The sequence below is a fragment of the Trachinotus anak genome, unplaced genomic scaffold, assembly GCF_046630095.1.
Source record: "Trachinotus anak isolate AG129_WGS33_773 ecotype Australia unplaced genomic scaffold, CSIRO_AGI_Tana_v1 ptg000016l, whole genome shotgun sequence".
NCBI lineage: Eukaryota > Metazoa > Chordata > Actinopteri > Carangiformes > Carangidae > Trachinotus > Trachinotus anak.
Window position 1 is genome coordinate 6,761,824 of NW_027273867.1, and position 22,379 is coordinate 6,784,202.

Consider the following 22,379-nt stretch of genomic DNA (forward strand, 5'->3'; position numbering starts at 1 on the left):
GTCATATCACCTGTAAACAAACCCTACAGTTATTTATTCTTTTTGTGTCTCTTTTACTCTTTGTCTCGTGAATGTATAATTCTATGTATATCTCTTTGCACAATCTCAGAGTGAAAAAAGGCAAACAAGTGGATGTGGATGTGAACTATGAAAGTGATAACTCAGAGAGAAAGTTAAAAGAGATAGAATATCTTTATTCTATATTTTGTTTCTCACACAGCTCACAGCCTCCGTCTGGGATCCACAAACGTTTATCCTTTATTTACCTGAACTCAAGAACGTAAGAGGCTTTTATTAGATGTAGGTTTTATTTTTAACTCCCTCTGTTTGATATGTAGAATTGGTCCTAGTTGTATTTTAGTATGAAGCCTTGTTTTCAGTTGGTCCCATTTGACGTTTTAAAGTTACTGCATTGTGTGTTAATACAAACTCAACACTTCCTGTTACCGTTTCTGATTAAAAGTTCGCTCACATTTCAGTGGGCAGAAGCTCTTTATTTCTTACCAGGGCTTTTATTGCTTTGCTGCAGAAGTGTATTGTCTGATTTCCGGATGGTGGCGTTTCCATTGTTAATATGCTGTTCAGATCAGATCAGATGGTGGTTCCTCCAGCCGTTACTGATGACTTCTCCTGCTCGCTCCCTCTCTCCTGCTCTCTCTGCTCGGTGTGTCTTATGTTTGGTTATTCCTCTGCCTCCTTTAGTGATAATGATACATGTAATATAAGTAGTTTATTTGCTGTAATGGAGGTGCGGCTCAGTGTAGTGGAAGCGCTGCTCCGGTTCCCTGCAGTGAAACCCAGAGCAGTTCAGTAGACTGCCTGAAACAAGAGGTGTAGGCCTAAGCCCCCGATTGGCATCTAAGAGAACGTGTGTGCTCCAGAAACTCCACCTCAGTGACGAGGCATAAAACTCCTTGTAGAGTAAAAAGCTGCACATTGCAAGAGGGAGCTTTGTTCTACTCCTTCTTTCCCTCCATGCTATTGTTGAAGAAATTTTTCAACTCAACTCATTATTATAAAATTTTATTTCATCATTCAGCTTCATAGTAACTGAATTTTATTGGATATTATTTTTATTTCATGATAGTTTCCACAATTTATTCCCACAATTTTTTTTTCATAATTATTTATATTTGAATTTAATACTGAATACTCACATGCATCCTGATCCACATTTGGGACACAAAACAAAATGGAAACCCACTTGTAAAAACATTGCTCCATACACAGTTATTAGCGTTAAAATAAAATTTTGGATTAATGGTTCTGCATTGATAACTGGTCATTCACTGAATCACTAGACCTAATCTAATTTACTTCAGCTACACCTGGACTGCTTCACCTCCAATATCCTCACAGTAAGAAGCTAATCACATCCTTCCACTGTGCACACGTTGGAATGTGAATTTGTTTTACCATTGAAAGAGCCTGCAAACCAACGCGTTCAGCAGTCAAGAATTTTAAATTGAGTTTTCATATCTATCATATTTAAAATTGGGTATTTTTTTCTTTCTTTTCTAAGCGCAGTTTTCACTGATTAAACAGGTTCTATTTTGGATCCCACATACATGACAAAGCCTCCTGATGAATTGTCCGATTTGCATTAGCTCCAAATAACATTGACCTGACTTCACCTGCAGAAACTCCACTCTCACCTCTGGGTGACCTGCAATTTAACAAGTCACTCTCTCTCTCTCTCCCCTTCTTTCTCAGTCTTTCACTCACTCTACACTCTACTTTCTCTCTCTCTCTCCCTCTCTCTCTCTCTCCTTTCTCTAAATGGCTGTTATGAGTCATGCAGTACATTTAAATGTTAAATACTAAGGTGGAGGTCATGATCCATTTCCCAACACATTACTGGCTAATGGTTCATATCTTAATAACCTTACCGGTCTGGCCATATTCTCTTGGGTGGATATTAAGACCACAGAGTTTGAATGGAAAGCACTGGAGCTGTATGACTCAGGCTTTCACTGCTGAGATTGATCGTCAAAGTGGAAGTTGTTTGTTGGGGGAGACGGATTAGCTCTGCTGGGATGAGGAAAAAGCTTTTATTTGGAAAGAACAAACATATTCTGACGAAAGAAAGAGGAACAATTGGTGGAAAGTTTTACTCGGGTGTGTGGTGGTACACAATCATATACACCCACCACTGAGGGGGATGGTGATCTGTGTCCCTGTCTGAATTCTCTTGTGACTTTAGACAGCTTAGTTAAAAGAAGATCAGTGTTTATCAAGCTGCAACAATGAACAACATGACAATCTGAAATTACCTAAAGTAAACCGTTTTTTTTAAGTAGTATAATATGTGCTGTGTCTGTGCTTGTGTGTATTATTACATTATTATTTGTATAAATCAGTGTATGCACACAGACGTATGTGTGTTTTTCTTTCCTGTGTGTGTGCACTTGTGTGTGTGTTCAGACAGGTTGTGGGGAAAAGAAGCATTATTGGAAACACAGCATCGCCTGTCTCAGACTCACCCACACCGCCTCAAGCACGCCATCAATTTGCTGGCTTGTACTATGCAAGCTGGAGTGGGACAGCCTGACTGTTACAGCCTGCTCCAGTGCTTACTTAGGCTATTATAGATTAATCAATACATACATAAAAACCTCACAAAGTGATTCATTAAATTCACAGTTCACATTTACTCTAGATTTTCGGCATTATCGCCATAAAACAAATACTAATATTTAATTAGGCTGACATGTTGACTTGTCGGGCACAGGTGGAGATAATGACATTAACAGTGGCTGCATTCCACTGAGGTGTTCCAGTGTCAGGGCCCTTATTGTTTCTATTGACTCACTGCCATGGCTTCCTGGCGTACCTGCACCAAATGAAACCATCGCAAATGTAATTACATACACCTGTGCTTTCTTGTCATGGCAGGTAGAAATTTCTGCTGTGAGAATGTCTCACGTCTGGACGCTATACTCGTTTTAGATATAAATATAGGAAAGAAATATGTGCATGAACAGCAAGAAAATACTTAGCACGACTCTTACAGACGGCTTCAGGGAATGATAGATTTTATCAGTAGATACATAACAAGATTATGACTCTTCAGCGCTGCCATCTCTGCGAGGCCGTATAATTACCTGCGTCAAGGGGGTCATGTTTTCGCCCATGGCTGTCTGTTTGCTTGCACCAAACGAGAGATGGGGCACGGGCCAGGGGTGAACCCATTACATTTGGGGGAAGATCCAGATCATTTACTATGAATTTGAATTCTTTTTTCTCTGAAGTCTGGTGTATGTGCTCTGAGTGCCCTTCTACTTACTGTAGGAACTGCAGTGCTTTGAGCTAAAGGCTAAATTTAGCTTGCTAACACGCTCACAATGGCTGCTGTTTGGTAGGTCATGTCTAACATGTTCAACATTTTAGTTCAGCATGTTAGTTTGCTGGTTGCTTGTAGCACAAATAAAAAGTACTGAAGAAATAAAAAAATGCAGAGCTAAACAGTGGTGCTAAATAAAGGAAAGTCACTAAAGTCATTCCAATTTTTCCTGAGGTGGACATGAACGTCCTGTAACAAATTTCATGGCAATATATCCATTAGTTGTTGAGATATTTGATATACGATGGACTGACAGACCAATATAAAGTGCTGCAGGACACGACGCATTGTTTTTTGTGGGCCAACCTGAAAGTTAGCGTCACCCCGGTTCCCTCGACAAAAAGCCAGTAGGATTTTTCCATTAACTTTGGGATTATTGCTGAAAATATGCTCTGTGACAGCAGGATAAACAAACTACGCCACGCTCACATGACTTCATCGTCATCGCCATTAACCTTCCAACCTGTAGTTTGACTAAGCTCTTAACTCTTCTACAAAATCCTCTTTTTTTTTCGCAAGAGCATAAGTATAAAGATGAGGCTGTAAAAGCAGACTGGTGAGTGGATTGGTTTCTGTGTTGAGCGAAATTTAACATCCCAAACAACCTCTGTATTATAGTCTTTAGCCACTTGTTAGCAACCGCCTTTTTAAAGACATCATGACTGGGATAATATTTTTTGTTTTTGAAAAAAACATCAAAAGCCCATTGACTTCAGGACAGGGGGAACCAGAGGTGCTAAAATGCTAACTGCTAACTAATTTCCGGGTTTTACATGTATATAACACAACACATCTCATTGCACAGAGCATGTTAAAAATGTGGCTTTCTGCTCCAATGCTGTTTACAAACCTCTGAAAGGTGTTTGAACTAGTTTTTATCTGCTGTCACAACTCAGAGCCACCAACAGGACAGCTTTTCATCTGTGTGAACAGTGCTTGTGTTTCCTGTGTGTTTGTTAAACTATAAAATCACTGTGTATGTGTGTGAGTTTCCCAGCATGCCTTGACAGCCCTGCTCTAATGGATGGTGTCTTCAGATGTGAAAAGGTGAGCAGAAGTCCGGCTGGAGTTTCTCTCCGCAGTTTGTCACTGCAAATTGGCGTGTCTGTGTGTGTCCTTGTGTGTGCAAACGTGTGTGTGAATATACTGAATGTGTGCTTGTCAACACAAAGCAGCTTTGCTCAGCTTTGCTCAGCTTTACAGGCTTCTCTGTTACTGTATGTACGTACATAAAATGTTTATTATGTGTGCTTTCTGCGTTTGTGCTGACAACACAACAGCCAGCGTGAATGCAGCCTCCAGTCGGGTTTGTGGCCTTTGAAGAAATGAAGTGTCTTCTTGCTTCTACTCACGCTGTGCTTTTAATCTATTGTCCCTAAAAATACACACACACAAACAATAAAGCCACACAGCTCCTAAAAACGTTAACAAGGGCCTTCAAAACAGCCAAGTGCCCAGATAATCATTGTGTCCTTATCAACTCATATTTTCATTTAATAAACTTCTTAAATTAGCAACTTTTTGAAATTCTCAAAGGTGCCACTGCTGAGTGCCTTAACTTCATAAGGAAAACTCTTTGTGCAACTCCCCTCGGGTGAACTCGAGAAATGTCAGAGAGCTGAATCTTCTCACTGTAGGCAAATGGGAAATGTCACTGTAATGTAGAAACTGTAAAAGAAAAAAAAAAAAAAAGAATTATTTTTAATCTATTTTCCCAAAAAAATACAATAAGATTTCACATACATTTCACCATCCCTTTGCTTCCAATGGTTTTGATGCCAGTAGAAAGTCAAGAGAAAAAGGTGTAGAAGTCGGTTGCTTGTTATGCCTCATAGGTCCTTACCGCAAATGAAATATCAATAGACACACAGCAGTATGGACTACAGCCTGTTTGCACCACTTAACAGTACTTTAGTACTGTTAAGTGGTTTACTTACTTTGTAAATTCCCAAATAAAATGTTTGCCTTATACATTTTTTTGATCCAAATATAATAGTAAATGTCTAATAATATCAATGTCTTATTTATCTTTCTGACTTGCAAAAAGCAAAATCACAGTCTTAAAGGTCTCATAATTTATATTTTTTCAAGTGTTTTATTTGAAGTTTTGATATCCATAAGAAGATATATTTTATGTTGTCAGTACCAAAAACAATCTAATTTTACATCTCCTCTCTCTGCCTTTTCTCTGGAGCTCTGGCAACAACAAGTTGGGGAACCAATCAGAAGAGAGACTCTGAGCCTCTCTTGTGAGTAGCCATTGTTTTTTTCTTCATGTGCAGTACAAAAGTAAGTGGTTTTATCTCAAGTATTAATGCTATAAATAATTGGCCTGGTTTACTGATGTAAATATGTTAGTTCCACTCCAGTGCATTAAATTATATTTATGTTAATAGTTCTTCCATTGAAAGAGGAGCTTATGCAAATATGTATTTTTCCATTTTTAAAATGCAATGCACTTCTAACAATAAATAACTTGTGCTAGCTGCTAGCACTGTTGCTTCAGTGCAAGAAGATCCTGGACCCAAATCCACCACTAAGTGTGGGTCTTTTTCTCTCTAGGTAAAAATGTTCTCTCTGCATGGGTTTCCTCCTCAAGCCCAAAGACATGCAGGTCAGGTGAAGTGGAAACTCTATAAATTGCCTGGAAACTAATAAAATTAAAGAAACAAATTAAATGAATTGATAAAATAAAACTGATTAATTAGAAAGAGATATGACCACAACCCCCTTTGCACAGGCTTCATGTGACTCACATTTTCCTTCCAATTTACCTCAATTCACCGACCTTAAGTCACTGCAATTGCTTAATTACAAAGTAATAATTCCATTATGAAAGGGGCTACTTGTAAATTTTCTCTGCTGCCAAACATGGTTTCAAGCCGAGAGCAGGTGGTGGTGATTGTCGCTTGACAAGAGCTTCAGCCATTGTTGCATTTACAAGACAAGAGGTTATAATGCGTCGTCCGAGCAGCACTACGTCTTCAGGCCAGATTGGAGGCTGCAGTGAGCCGCTATCAGAAAGTGACAAGACAGCCAGTATACAAGTTAGTGCACTAATTTCAGTAGAAGAAAAGATGTGATTGAGGCAAGAGTTAACATTGGAGTTGCACCTCTCTACACTGACTCTTTCAGTGGCTAATAGTTGGTTTTTATAAAAGCTACTGCACGACACATTAGCCATAATGCTACTTTTTACATAATAGTTCAACAGTGAATCTGGATTTATAGTCAAGGTGAGGATGCATGTGTTGTAAATAATCAGGCTGTATCATGCTTTATATTCCCCACAATAACTGTCTTCAATTACCTTCATTTACTTTTACCTCTACTCATTTATTAAACTGAGTTATATCCATTTAACATTTGGCAGTATTTTTCTTGTTGTTTTCTTGTTACTGAATAGGAGACAATCACTGTGTCATTACTTTGTTCGATGTCTATTACTGAAAAGGAGAGGACCACTGAGAGTCATTCTTTCACTTCTGTTGTCTTCACTCTCACCAAACATTAAAGGTATAAGTGAATGATAGCTAGAACATCATATGACAATCTCTTTAGAATCGCAATTCAGGATCTGAATCATGATCAGCATCCTGTTTCTGCTCTGATTTTATTGTAAAAGTCGTCACTCGACAAACTGTAACTCTGCCATCCTGGACTGCAGCAGGTGATGTGGTTCTTGTTCTGCTCAGGTGGAGAACTGGTACGTGTGGCGGTACACCAAGCTCACCGAATCCCTGGCTAGCTGTTTAACAGTTAACAGTGGGCTGGTTAGCAGTGACTGAACTTTTAAAAGTAAATATCTAAATATGGCACCTGTTACTGACGCAATCTGTACAGTGCATCTGAAAAGTAGGTCATACGCCAAAGTAAGATTGTCCTCAATATAAGATCGCCAGATCGACCTCCCTTAATTACAGGTATCGTAAACATGTACAGGAAAACACAAGCAGCGGGTCAGGGCTGTTGTGCTCATGTTGTATGTCCCTCAATGCTGTGGCTCTGACATCTAGTAGACATGTAGGAGCCTACCATATACATAGCCACGTAATACACAAATATAAATTAAGCTCTAACCAATGAAGTAAACCCAAGTTTCATTCTGTTTTTGATCTTCTCTCAGGCCAACATCATCGTTACATGAAATTAACAGGAACTATCCTTTTAACACCACCTAACAGAGCAGCAGTCCAGAGCAGGACTCGTGTCCTTCCCCAGGCCACATGATAAATGTACTTGATCTTTCTCACTGGTGGTGGAGTCGTCGTGTGCCTGGCCTCTGCTCGTCTGCATTCAAAAGAAACCTGCTGCACTGCGAAGCAGATGGATGGACTCAGAACACGGTCATGGCTTCATGTGTGAGCTGCCAACAAATCAGCAGCATTTGACCCATTTAGCAGTAGCACTTTAAAGACTTTCTCTCTCCATCTCCTAACAGAGCTCAACTTTTCTCCCACAGTTAGTGTTGTGCTTACTTTGGAGGTTTTCTGTTTAAGTCACAAACTGTTTAAGCAGCCAGTATGCAGGTAACTTTTAATGTGATTTAAATAACGCTGACCCTGTCATTTCTCTGATTTATTCCACAGATTAGCATTAACGGGAGTAAACCAACAGAGTGAGACAGCAGAGATGTTTTTGTTTTTCCACTTTCATTTCTGTTTGTGAGGGAAAATAATCAATATAAAATTATTTTACAGCACCCGACCATAAAATGGCGATAATATACTTAATTATGCAGGATTTTGCTGCAGTTGTTGATTAGTGGTACTGATTTACCATTTAGTTCACTTACCAGGCTGCTGCTATTTCTTTGAAAACTCACTTTGATCCCAGTTTTTACTTTATAAAATATTTAGTTGCACACATACCACATTTCTTCTTTCGTCTTCAGTTTATGATCAGAATATAACATGTTATTCTTATTTTGTTAAATTCTTCTTTGCACACACAAGAATTTCTATTCATTTTGCCTTAAAAAATCAGACAGGAGAGTTTAGTTATATTTATTAGCTGTGGTCCTGATATTAAAAATTGTGTAATGGAAATTATATGAACTTAAGTGTGTTCAAATGACCTCCAAAAAAAAGTTATCGTATATGTTTGTCCAATAACTGGATGAAATATGTGGGAGTTCTACAGAAAAAAAGGTTTTTGAAATTTTGCTCCTCTGCTTCAGAGTTTAAGAAATAAAAGTGAAAGTGTCATGGTTTATAGATGATGTTTTGTTTTTTACCTAAGAAACAAGCAGACAGACAAACATAGAGCATAATTATCAAACCTAACCTGAGCCCGAAGCTTTATGTAACAAAAAATCTTGAACGTCGGTAACAGAAGTCTAACTCACGCCTGCGGCACTTTCGAAATGCCAAGACTAAGCACCTCCAGACTCATACATTATTCCTTTATTGAAGAAAGACACCCCCACCCACTGGAATTTTGAGACTCCCACCTCCACCCTAACCACTTTCAACTACTGTCTCTGTCAGCTGTTGTGTGCCATTAGAGTGACTGACACCACAACACATTCCTGCTGTTCTGGCTTGTTAAGTCTTATTGTCAAGCTCAAAGAACTCATCACTAAATGTTTCAGCTAAGCCTCTTTCCTAGCGGCTGAGCTTACTACAGTGTCAAAAAAACATTGTTGTCGGTTATGTTTTTTTGACATTTACAGGCCACCATACATTAAAGCAATGAAAGGTTTAGTAGATTATCAGGTTCAAAGACTGTATGAGGAGATCATATGACTATTATTATTGCCATATGATTCCCAAAATATCTATATGATGAATTTTTATGGTATAACATGTTGCGACCATATGTGTTGAACAATATATAATTAAATTAAATATGCACGTTTATTGAAACAACAAACATATAAAAATTATATATATATAAATTTTAATTAAAGTGGTCTCAGACTTTTGGACTGTATAAGATATCAACATATTTTAACAGGTTTTGGGATACATATATATTTATGTAACATATATCTACAATATAAGCATACATACATAAACATACATGATTTGGATCTTCTTTTACTGTCTTCATAGTTCTGAATTGTGGTGTAACTCACTGTAAGTACGTAATACAAACACAAAGCCAGGCTAGCTGTTTCCCCCTGTTTCCAATCTTTTTTCTAAGCTAAGCTAAGCTAAGTTAAAATAAGTGTCTTTACTGATAACTGTCAAAATAATGCACTATCCTCGTTCCTACAAATACAGCCAGTTTCACTGAAAGCACAAAAGCAACGGCTCACAGGCCACTTCTAATTTTATACATACAACAGTTACAGAGCATCACCTGTAAAGAAAACACTGCTGGAACTGGTGGGGGTTAATGGTCTTTTCAAGGGCACACAGCAGTACTGGAGCACCCTCATCAGTGACATTTGTGACCAGATCACAATTTGCTACTTCTGCAGGTCTGGAAATCTCTGCAGGGTGCAGTGCGAAGTGGGCCAGAGGTCCACTTCACGGACTTCACACCCTTTTTCAATTTGCTGCTTTTGTCAGACATCCACATTTAAGTATATACTGTATATCCACTCCTGAGATGCCACTCCAGGAAATCAAACCTGTGACATTACAGGAACCAGCCTGAGGGGACCTCTGCATGTTCAGGCACTTTTTAACAGTTGCTGGTTTAAAAACACTCAGCGCCATCAGTATGTGACAGAGGGAAACATCTGGGGCGTGAATGTGTGACAAGAGGCATATCCTGGAAAGATCTCATGTCTGGTGTTTGGGATTCAGCGTGTGCACTTTAATATCCCCATGTCATTCAGGTTTAGCTATATCTGCTATTTGAGGATTAGCACCTCCTGACAACGGCAAACATTGTGTTTCCTCATTTTTTAGCGCATCACACAGGGAATACCAATAAGCTTTGTTCTAGTATCCAGAGAGCGGCTTCTATGGAGGAGGAGATGCAATGTCCCACCGGCTCCTGCACCGATATCTCCTTATTCCCGTCGCCTCTCAGGGCTCCTGATAAAACCTTGCAATCTTAATCTTTTAATTCTCAGGGAAGCAACTTTGATGACATGACCCAAACGGTTAAATATACAATTTAATATACATTTACACCAGGGATATGATATTTAAAAAATCAGTTTCTTATCACCAGTTGAGGGATTTATGTGCTAAAAATGATATCTGCCATGAGTCAGTAGCCTGAGGCTGTTAAGAGTTTTTTCTTTTTTTTCTTTTTAATAGCAGTATATGTTACTTTGTGCTGTGTCTGTGACTCAAAAGGGCAGAGAGCTTTGTTGGCCTCTGTGTGGGTCTGTTAGATAGCCAGAATAAAATCATGTTTTTTCTCTGTCTGTCTCTGCAGCACTTAATATTGGCATTTGTCAGGGAATATTAGAGCAGCTGAACACACAGGGTCACCGCTGACAGAGACGGTGCCCCTGTCCTCTCGTCTCTGTTCTGTTGCCTAAAGAGACTCGAGACAATGTGTCTGCACAAACTGTCTGCTCTATTCTGTTCACAGACAAGAGCTCTGGTGAAGTAAATGTAGAGGTGGTTGTGTGAGGTCAAAATCATGCTGTGTAGCTGATCAAAATCGGCTGTTGGTCAATTAGCAGCTGGTTTAAGGTTCAATTTTAGACAATAATTAGCTAAGTCCTGTCTGAAAGTGGCACAGGGAAATCAATCCACTCATCCTGGTGAAATATTCAGGGGAAGACGCTCGGCGACATGGTGACGGCCTTCAGGGCTAATTGGTAAACTACTGTAGCCAGTGAGCTCTCCCAGGCGTTTTCTCTGTAAATCGATTCAATAAAAAGTTTTTCAGAGAGGAAAAAGCTCTTCAAGCTAGTGAGCTTATTGAACTTTGGCTTGTTAGTTTGGTTCAAACAGGGCAGTTCACACAGTTCACTCAGAACACACATCTGTACCATCAGCTTCAGGTGACTGTTTGCAGACACAACCAAGGAACTGAAAGATGTTGGGCTCTATTCTAACAATACAAAGTGCATGGTCTAGAGCACAATTACATTTAGGGTCCATGTCACTTTTTTGCTATTTCATTGCTATTAATTTGCTATTCATGGATTCATGGAGTGCTTTGGGTGTAACATACAATAAACTGATCATCATGATCAGCTGTCTCCCATTCCCTTTAAAAGCCAGGCGCAAAAGCCAGAGTTAGACTGTATTTGTGGCGAGTTGATTACATATAGTGACTGACCAGCGAGTCCAGTCCCAGCACACGCACGCAGCACCTCTGTGTGCCCCGGGGGCGAGACAGGGCTGAGTGAATCAGTGCTCTGCACACAGCTCCACAGAGAAGTTACAGCCCAGATCAAAACGTTAGACATATTTTATATGATAGAAGAAGTGTGAATAAATCTTTGGTTCGTTACGAAACTGTGGACAAATTTAGGTGATGGATGGGAAACACTGTGGAGCATTTTCCCAGTAGTAAGAAAGTACGCTTCTCTGTGTGTTCTCTCTTTTTTGTGGCATATTGTGTGTTGCACAATGTGTCATGGCAACATTGTGCAACACACAATATGCCACAAAAAATGCTCTAACCTTCTGAGGCTGTATCCTAATGTTCCCCTTGACTTATACTCACACCTGAAGCTCATTTTCAGCAAACTCTGCTTGTGCGTGACAGCCACATTTTGTGCCTGCCTATATGTCGGTGCTATTACTCTCTTGATAATACGTCCTTAAAATAACAGCGAAATACTGGGCCACTGACTAAAGACCAGATTTTTGTTGATCAATCATTTTCCACCGCTTTAAGATAGCAATGCACCAACAGTGCTCCTGACCACACCTCATTTTAAGGACAAAAGACCTACGGGCGCTCAGATGGGCACAAGTGTATTTGCTGTTTAAACAACATGGGCACTGCATGGGAAATGACAACTAGCAAAGACACTTGGTTGCGCTTTACACCAGGTGCGAGACAGGGCCCATTGAGTTTTCTATTATAGAAAACTGGAGATGCTAGCTTATTTTTACCTGGTGCCAAAGGATATTTGGTATTTATGTGACTAAATGATTCAATATTTAAAATGTTGACAATACAAAGGTGGGCACTAGGGGCCCAGCAATAGATTTGTGCCCTGAGGCCTCTGGTAGGTTAATGCAGCCCTGCTAGAGTTACTACCATGATCCCATTTCTAGTTTTAATCTTAAAGGTCTGTTGGTGATATTTTCTATCAAGTGATGAGAACAGAAAGTTGTTTATTCTTTGACAACCCTGGACGGCAAGATCATGAGCAGAAGGTAATTTATATTTTTTCAAATCTCCCAGTAAACTGAATAATTGGTCGTTGGTTCACCTCAGTTCCAAGGTGGAAATGCTGAGACTGCAAAGAGAAAGATTTGAGGCGATTTCGACACCAAACCAACAATAAAAATGAGCTTTACTGGCATCAATTGGTTTAATTATCTGGTTTAATGATATGTGTGTCTCTTCCCCGCTGGTCACACACTCTTTTTTAGCTTTAACACTTTTGCTTCTGATTAGTTCACTATACGTTCACATCCAAAGCTTTGTTCATTTGGTGTGTACCAAGGGAAAAAAGTGCTCAGTTCTAAACATTTAGGCATAACCACTACACCACTGGCATCATCAGAATTACTGTTTGACAAGATTAGTACATGAACGCTGCAATCATGCATTTTGCTAGTTCAGCTTTAGCCTTTGAATGCATTCAACTGGCATTACTCCACCAGAAAACAGATATTTCTTTATGTTTCATAAGCCACGACAATCTGACCTAAAAAATATTTTATAATTTATTTAATTATTTTTATGTCATATTGTATTTTAAACTGATTATACGTTCACATTTAGAGCTGCCACAGGCTCCTATTTTAATGCCGGTGCCACACCGGTGCCAATCATCTGCTGGGGACATGTGCGCGACTTGTGAATGAACGTCTAGATGATTTTCCGTGCCCTATAAAATAAAACATACCAATGCAGGACAAACAGTGGAACGAAGCGGCGCTCTCTGAGTGATAAGCAGTTCGTCCTTGAGCTGGAGCTGCATCTTAATTCTTATTCAGCTAATGAAGTCAGCATATGATTCCGGCTCACTGGGTGAAACTTTGCTGGAAAGGTCAGGACCATTTTGAAATTGCAGTCCACAGCTACAAACTGCATCCAGTATGCAGTTTGACACATAACAAACAACTCCAGTGGTGCCCTTGATGGTGCACAACCCAAGGAATCAATGAATAGACCTTGGCTCCATTCATTCTACCGTGGCTTTTGGCATGAAGCCTGCAGTATCTGGTTACTCCTCAGCTCCCAGTGTCTGAAGGCTTGTCTATTAGCTGGACTTTATCTGAGTTGCATGCCTCTGAGTTCACTTTCTTTTTTATCAGCATTCAGAAGCATCCAAATGTTAAACGCTGGTATTTTCTTAGTTTGTAAGATAGCAGGTGCAAGATGGGTAAATGAATGCAGAAGATGAGACGCTTGACTATGTTAACCATAAACAAGATTGTGAAAAGTTTTTTTTTTTTTTTTTATGCACTCTGTGTGGGTGAGAGACAGATAATTCACTGTGTGAGAAGGCATTGGGTTTTTTGTTCTGTGAAACAGAGGAGGGAGAACTCTCACAGTGTTGGTCAGTTCATCTGCACTGTGGGCTGCAGTAGTGACGAGAGCTCTCCAACTGAACCACAGGGCTTCCTAATGCTGCGAGATTACCCCATATTATCCCTTAAGGGAAGAAAAACACACACACACACACACACACAAAAACACTACAAAAACACTGAGTAACCACATAATGAGACTACACACCCACACACACACACACACACACACACTGACACACATACACATTGCAGCTGCTGTGGCTGCTTTTTTTTTTATTGTATGTTTGAGAGACAATAATAAAACATGGCTCTGTAGGAGGGCATCAAAGAAGATGATTACTGATGTCCATGAAGGTGGCGTGACATGCAGTCTGATCACACACACACATGCTGCCTGCGTGCATGCGGACAAGAGGTAGGAATGCTCAAGTGTGCACACACACACACACACACACACACACACACACACACACACACACACTCAAAAGTTGTCCACAGCTGCTAATGAGGAGCCAAAGGGGGCTCTCGCTCAGAAGCCAATTATCCTGTCCCTTTGGAGGAATAGTCTACCCGTGTGTGTGTGTGTATGTGTGTGTGTGTGTGCAGATGTTTCGAGCCACAGCCTGAGCCACTCTGTTTTTCCCTATGCCAATACGACAACAGTCTTATTTACATAATCTTTCAGCTCTAATTACGTCTATACGTACCACTTATGAAATGTTTCCCACTCTTATGCGAAAAACACGGACTGTTGAACCTCACTCACCAGAGCATATCAGCACTGTGTTATGAACAAAGAGAATATATATATATATATATATATATATATATATATATATATATATATATATTTATTTATTTTATTTTTTTAAAAGCCCGTGAGCTATGAAAATGGCTCTTTATTTCAAGCCCGGTCCCTTCTTTTGCATCATCGCTGTCATTGTTTGTTTACCTCCCGCAGCAGATCTGTCTATTTGATGACCACAGCTGCATAAATTATGAACAGTTTGGGGCATAAATAGAGAAAATAATACAACAGGGAGGCTGTCAAGGCTACAAAAGGCTCAGTATTTCAGTCATGAATGTGCATTTTGCATCAGCAGTTTGTCACTATTGTATCATGCTGTAGCGATGTGTTGACTTGATACAGTAACAGTTGATGTTGTTGGGATCTCAAGTCATGAGGTCTGAAAAGAACAATAGAGAGGCCTGCATGCTTTTCCTGAAGCCTGACTCGAGCCATGCCTCGTGGGGAGAACAAAGGAGCGAACCACATTTCCCTCCAGGCTAGGGGCCAAGAACCACCCCCACAATTCACACCTATGTGTAAAATCGGAGTTTGAAAGAAAACTCCGCAACGGCATTGGCCGAGGCCAAGCATTCCCAGCAGGGATCCCCGGTGACGTCACTCAGGTGATAAAAGCAGCGCGGTGACTCTCCTCCTCGCTCTTTACCGTGCGTCGAAGTTGCTGCAACAGCTGTAACTCCGATCGCTGAAAGGAAGCACCACACAAACGTTTGGAGATATTTTTTTCTTTTCCCATAGGCCTTCAGTCTTCAACTCGCTGGACGAGTCAACAGACTGCTCCCATTTGCTGAATGTACCGGATCCGAAGGAGACAGCCGCATCACGCCTACTGATCTTTAACCTTGCCTGCAGAAGGACGGAGGATTTTCCCGTCAGAGGAAGCGGACACGTTTTCCCTCCATCGAGTCGACTCTGCTGTTTCTTCCATTGCCCTGAAGAACAGCCGCCGTTATTCCTCACGGAACGAGATAACGGCCCCACCAGCCTTCAGGACCGCGCTGAGGCCGCAACGGCGGATTTCCACACATCCACTCCAAGTAAGAGGCTTGTGTCTGGGCAGATCGTTAGAAGGTGCAAAAGTTTATTATCATTGATCGGACTCTCTGATATAAATTGAATCAGGACCGCTGCGTCCTATGCTATTGTGTTGTAATTACTATTGCTTAGTTGTTTGTATGGTCTACTGCTGTTTTACTGTTTATACCGTTGATGAACGTTAGCCGCTAGTACCGGAACAGTCTGTGTCGTTCTGCTGAAGTAGGACGTGCTATTGTGCTTTTGTTTATCTTGGGTGATTGGAGCGAAGCTGCCGCATCTGGACACTTCGGTGTCGCTGCACAGCCTCGCTACCGCGATCGAGCCAGTGGACTCCCTCTTCACCGGTTACAGGACCAGTCTCAGGCCAGACGAGTGTTAGCTCGATGCCCTGTTACTGCGTGGTGAAGAAAGAGTTTACTGGACCTCTCGACGACTCACAGAACCCTGAGACACGGGTTCTGTATCTTTCTTTTCTTTCCTCCCTTTACTGCCCCCAATTTACACGTACACACACATACACACACACACACACACGTCTACCCCCATACACGTAAAGCCTTTGTGCTCAGGTCGCGTGATACCACGCGGACGGCGTCCACGCCACCTTTCCACTGAAAGCACGTGGGAGGTCATACCTGGACCCTTTTGTTCCTCAGTCTTTGTTTAAATCTGGCGCCATCTTAGACTCCACCTACGTGGTCTTGGCCGCCATCTTTCCACACCCAAACACACAGACACTCCCACACACACAGACACTCCCACACACACAGACACTCCCACACACGTAGACACTCCCACACACACAGACCACTCATGTAGAGACACACACACACACACACACACACACCTATACATATACTCACATACACGAACGGACATACAAGCTTCACATCATATACCTGTTATTTGCCTTGGTTGTTAGATATAGCATTAGTAGTTTAGCGTAGCTGTAATGAGAATTTGTTGATGTATAGTAGCATTAATTGCCATTGATGTTGCAATTGTTAATAAATTTCTCTTTACTTTAAGCGGTCGTTGCCTGTGATTATTGGTGCATGTGTGCAGTGATAACAGCTGGTTGGGATGGTCAGTGCTCGGAACTCAACCTTCAGCGTTTAACTCATAAGTGCTAATATGTCCAACATTGACACTTATGAGTAAGTGTCTTTGAGACTGAACTCATAGTTTGACTGTCAGTCCCTGGTTACAGGGTGGTGCCCCGATATTATTACATCTTAATAATAATTTAATTAAAAATTAATTACTTCGGTAATTATTAATAACTAGCTGACAGCCAAACATTTGCTCCTACTATTCCCAACAATGTTGTTCTCTTCAGACAGGTGTGTGTGTGTGTGTGTGTGTGTGTGTGTGTGTGTGTGTGTGTGTGTGTGTGTCACCACTGATTCTCCAAAGCTCTTACAGGATAATCATGCTACAAAAGGATCATTCCTTCTTCCCCTCTGTTGCACTTCTCATCCACTTAAGCTCATTTAACCAAAGAGTTCCATGGTGAGAGCCGTCAGTTTGACAGGTCTAAATGGGAATCTGTGTGAATGTGGCTGTCAGTGTATGAATATGTGTGTGTGTGTGAGTGCGAGTGTGTGTGTGTGAGTTGTGGTGTAAAGGCTGCATGATAAGTGTAATTGTGTCACTCTGAGCATGGCCGCCTGTTTAGAGGATGAGGTACTTCACATTAATGCTCCCCTCCTATCTAAATTGCTTCCAGCTGAATCATTAGCATATTCAAAGGCCAATTTAGGCCTGACATAGAGACTCCACTTCAACAATGAGACAGTACACTGATGTTTCCAATGTGTGTGCGTGAGTTTAAACACATGCCTCTGTTGTTAATGTATGTGTCTTGTGTCTGGTGTGTGTGTGTGTGTGTGTTTGCTGGTTATTTGTGTGTGCCCTGTGGGCTTCATGAGCGTGTCAATAAGAGTTAAAGGACTACACAAGAACAGATGACTCTCCAGGGTCTGCAATGACCCTTTGAGCTGAAACACAAAGTGTGTTAGAGAGAGCCTTCACAAGCTATCAGTCAAGTGTGGGTCCGTGTTTGTATGTGCATGGCAAACATGCACTCTGGCCGAAAATGGCAACTTTGCTTGCCCTCGTGCATGTGTGTTGCTCTGTAATTTCAAATGCAAGAGGCAAGAGTATAAGTGTGTGTTAAGTCATTGGTATTCCATCACCCCAAGCAATCCGTGGCCAAACAGATCCCATCATGTTTGTGTTCGGAGACCAGATAGGCTTCATTCCCTCCAGGCGTTCCTGCATGCTGATGTGCCTTTCAGCCAGCTCGGATTGGATTACAGCATCCACTTTGTGCTTTTGGACCTGCGGTGGTGGTCCCAGTTTGAGGTGGGTGTTGTTTTGGAGGCTTATTTGGAAGCTGCACCCCAGAACTGATTCAGAATTGGCCTTATACATGCTTCAGTGGTTCAGGGGCAACTGGTTTCATTGGCCTGAGAGTGGGATGTGATACAGAAAGTCAGCCAGGACTGAAATTGTCTGGTTATTCAGGAAAGACAAAGCAGATGCTTGCATGGAAACATGGGTGTAAATAATGCAAGATTTAAAATATTTAAAAATCAGCTTTGCAAATGTTTCACAAAGAAGAAAATACATTTGACTCGTGTTAGGCCTCAAGGGTGCACCTAGATTGTTTTGGTGAGTAAGAGTGACTTTAAACATAAGTTCAGTTTGTTTTCAGGGCAGCTTTAATTAATTAAGAGTGAGAATTAATTTAAATCTGTTGAGAAATGCAAAAGCTTAGTGCTCACATGCACGAAATCCGGGAAACCTTAAGGTTCCCTTGGGGATAAAAAAAAAAAAAAAAAAAAAAAGGTTCCCTCCTGCATTCTTGGATACACTTGAGGTCAGATGTACGGTAATTAGTTTAATTAGTTTGGTGTATTAATGGTTAAACACTTTATACAGTGGCCCTCAGCTTAAGAAACAAATGTAAATAGACAAAACACATGCAAATTCATAAAATATCTTCATTAATTTGACTACACATGTATTGCAAATACATGAGCACACTGCAAGTAGCACAGGAAACAATGGAAGTGTTTCCAGGGGACACTAAAAACTGATGAGCCCAGCTGGGAAGCACTTGTTCTTTATGACTTTTGAAGTTAAACGCATTGAACAACAAGTGTGTATGGATGTGTTATAATACATAAATACATAATACATTTCAGAATATTTTAGTGTCCCCTGGAAACAAGTAGCACAGACAACACTGTTGTTATCTGTGCTACTTGTAGCCCATGTATGTGGTTGTTTGTGTTATGTCTATTTGATTGTGTTTTAAAGACCCCCTCTGATGAAAATCAAGCGTTTACCCTTATTAACATGTCCATGTGATGTTTCTTTTATATAATAGAAGACATTTCATGAATGAAATAATCAGTCAACACCATGGCTGAGTATTTTCACCTTGGAATTTCAGTGAACCAATGACTGTCTCATAAAAATAGATTCAGACAGGGATTCATACGTCATTCATACGGGATGGGGGGGCAGTTAGAAAACTAACAACATAACCAGTTAACTATGCTTACTGTTTGGATACTAGTCAACAATTTTGGTCACAACAAACTCTCAAAAACTGCAGAGTCTGGGTCTGACTGAGGCTCAAACACGTGGCTAAGCCTCTCTAATTTTTCCTCCGCTAACCATGTTGTTACACACTCCTGTTTCACAGGTCAATCTAGCGTAAACAGTGGTAGTGGGCGGGGCACAAGTCCTAATCCAGATTTTTCAATGAGGACGTAAGTGTAGATGCTTTGAGCCCCAATTTTTTATTTTACTTGAAAACCATTTAAAGTGTAAAACATCTGTGGAGAAGAACTTAAGTTGCAGTGTGTTGAGCTCTCAATGCCACCGTAAGACTTAAGTCTAAAGAAATATAGTTTCTTCTATTATTTCTAAAATGAAGTCAACAATAAGTAATATGAGAGCACAGTGTATATTTTTTGAGTTGAGTAGCAATGAAATATGTTCACTTATGAATTTCCCCGCTGGTGTATTGAATTTCTCCATTCTCCTTTACTAATGAGACACCTTACACTTTCTGCAGACACTGGCAGAACCTGGAGGGAGATTATGACCTATACACTGTACTTTTTTGTGTAAAATCTCAAGGGAAAAAAACTACCCTCATATCCCCATTGTCACTGAGATCTATAAATGTATATAGGGACAAAATTGTGTGACTCATAAAGTATTTGACGGCTTTTTCACAATGAGGATTACTTTATAGGAGAGCTGTAAAATGTTACAGTAGTGTCGCGTCTGCAACAAGCAAGTCATATTCCTGGTAAAATATTCAGGCTTTTAGTGATGTATTCACACTATCTTGTGTCTGTGTGGATAGAGAAGAAGCTGTCATACTGATCACCCTAAACAATCCTCCTTTGGCCGCTGTCATGTCTCATTGCACACTGAAACGTTGCAGAGGCTGCGTGTGTTGCTGTGTGTCAGTGTGCATGTGTGCAGTTTGCAGCTTTTGCAAAAATAGATGAGAGGTCGAGCATCCCTCAAATGCTTTGTTGACCTTGTTAAGCTCCTTCCCCTGCTCTCCCTCTGACTCTGTCTCTGTCCTTTTGTCTCTCGCTGTTCCACCAAGCTGACGCAAAGAGGAAAAGACAGTTTCCACTGGGTGTTTTCCTCTAATGGACGTTGTGGCCTACCCCCAGAAGCTCTACAGATTTACAGTGGTAATAGGCTCCTGCTCTGCAACACACATTTCATTTTTGACTCCAGCTTTAATCTGACTGTCTACCTGTCTCATCTGGCCCTCGAGTCGTTTCTTACGATAGCCGTAAGCTCCTTTGTTTGGTTTGCCGAGCACACAGCAAGAAAGGCTGGGATTTTTGTTTAACAAGTGTTTATTTGTGCACACTGAGGAGCCCAGCTAGGAAAACAGAAGGCAGCACTCAGGCCTCCTGGGAGGATCTGCGCTTGCCAGATACAAGAATCACAAATCAGTGATGGAGGGGGATAATGTTGATGCCATAGATCTTTTCCGGCTTTTGCTCAGGGCCAGTGGTCTGGAGTCTGCTTCATCTGGAAGGATGAGAAATGAGCTTTGAAACTCTCCCTGTGAAAATAAGGTAATGTGTTGGCTGTCCACCTAACAGATGCTGACTCTCTATAAATGTCTCTTTATGTATAAAGGTGCTAAACATCTCTTTGGTTGGTAACCACAGAGATACTGCTGTGTTACTGCTTACATGGTGCTGTAATGCAACATCTCAGCGCTGGTTATTCAGTCTATACAGCATCAGAGACAAGCCTGCTGTAACTTAACACTGGATATCTTTGGACAGTGGCTAGCCTTTTCTGTGTTTGTCCTGCTCGTGGAATATCAGTTGGTCAGTCAGGCAGTCAGTCCACCAATTTGGTCCAGACTGAAATATCTTAAGAACTTTTCAGTGGATTGCTGTGAAAGTTTGTACAGTCGTCCATGACCCCCAGAGGATGATTCCTAATCAGGAGCATTGGGTTGTATATGGACAGTGAGCATGTTCCTACACATATTTTGAGAGGACAGAAATGTCCCTACCAATTGATGAGCGAACTCGTCCGCACTGTTAAGAGTCATTAGATAATTCTGATCTGCCCTCCCAGAGGCTACATCTCCAAGACAACTGATTTAAGCATGCTATCATTTGATTGGCTGAATTTTATTGCCAGACATGCAGATCACTGTGCTGACAACGGTCAGTGTCAGTCAAAATCTAAAGCATGGGTGAAAATGTAGTATTTCAGACGACTCTCTTTCCTCTATTACCTGAATTGCACAACACACATAAATAATGTTGTCCACGCCAACATGTTTTGCACTTTGTAGATATGATGCCACCAAAAAAGACAAAGACATCAGGAGCTTTTTCAAGTAATAGGTAGTAAACTCAAGATAGAGCAGCCACATTGAATTAAATGAAAACCTGCTATAGCTACCTGACGTCACCAGCGTTGCATTATAGTTTCCTCTGGCATCACCATGAGGTTTGCATTTTAGCCCATAAGTGATAATTACTGACTGGATTGTCGTGAAGTTCACCACAGACAGTCAAACCTCAAAGAAAGAGTGTCAAAGAGTTTCATTCCAAACAAAGAAATATTTTTTACCATAAGAGTCGTTGGAAAAGTGATAATGAAAAGAAATACCATGCAAAGCAGTTCACGTAAATGTCACTCTCATAAAGGCGGCATGTTTATAACATCCACACTCTCTGTTACTATGGGCAGCTGTAGCAGCTTAGTGTACAGTACCTTCACTATGCACTGACATATTCTGACATTATTGGATGGCGGACAAACAACAAGCAGAGTTTGGTTTTGATAAGTGTCGCTCGGGAAGCCTGCGAGGGCATCACTGCTTCTCAGTCAGTGGACAGCCAAAATTAAATCCTTAAATACACAGTGGACATCGAGACACCGTCAGCGTCAGAGGGGATTAGTGTTATGGTCCATCTATAAGAAAATACAGCAAAGTGAGGCAGATTCTCAGCTTCACTTCACCTCCAGGAGAGGCCGTGTTGGACTGAGCCACTGAGCAACTGATGCACCTGTTTCCTAACAGCCACTC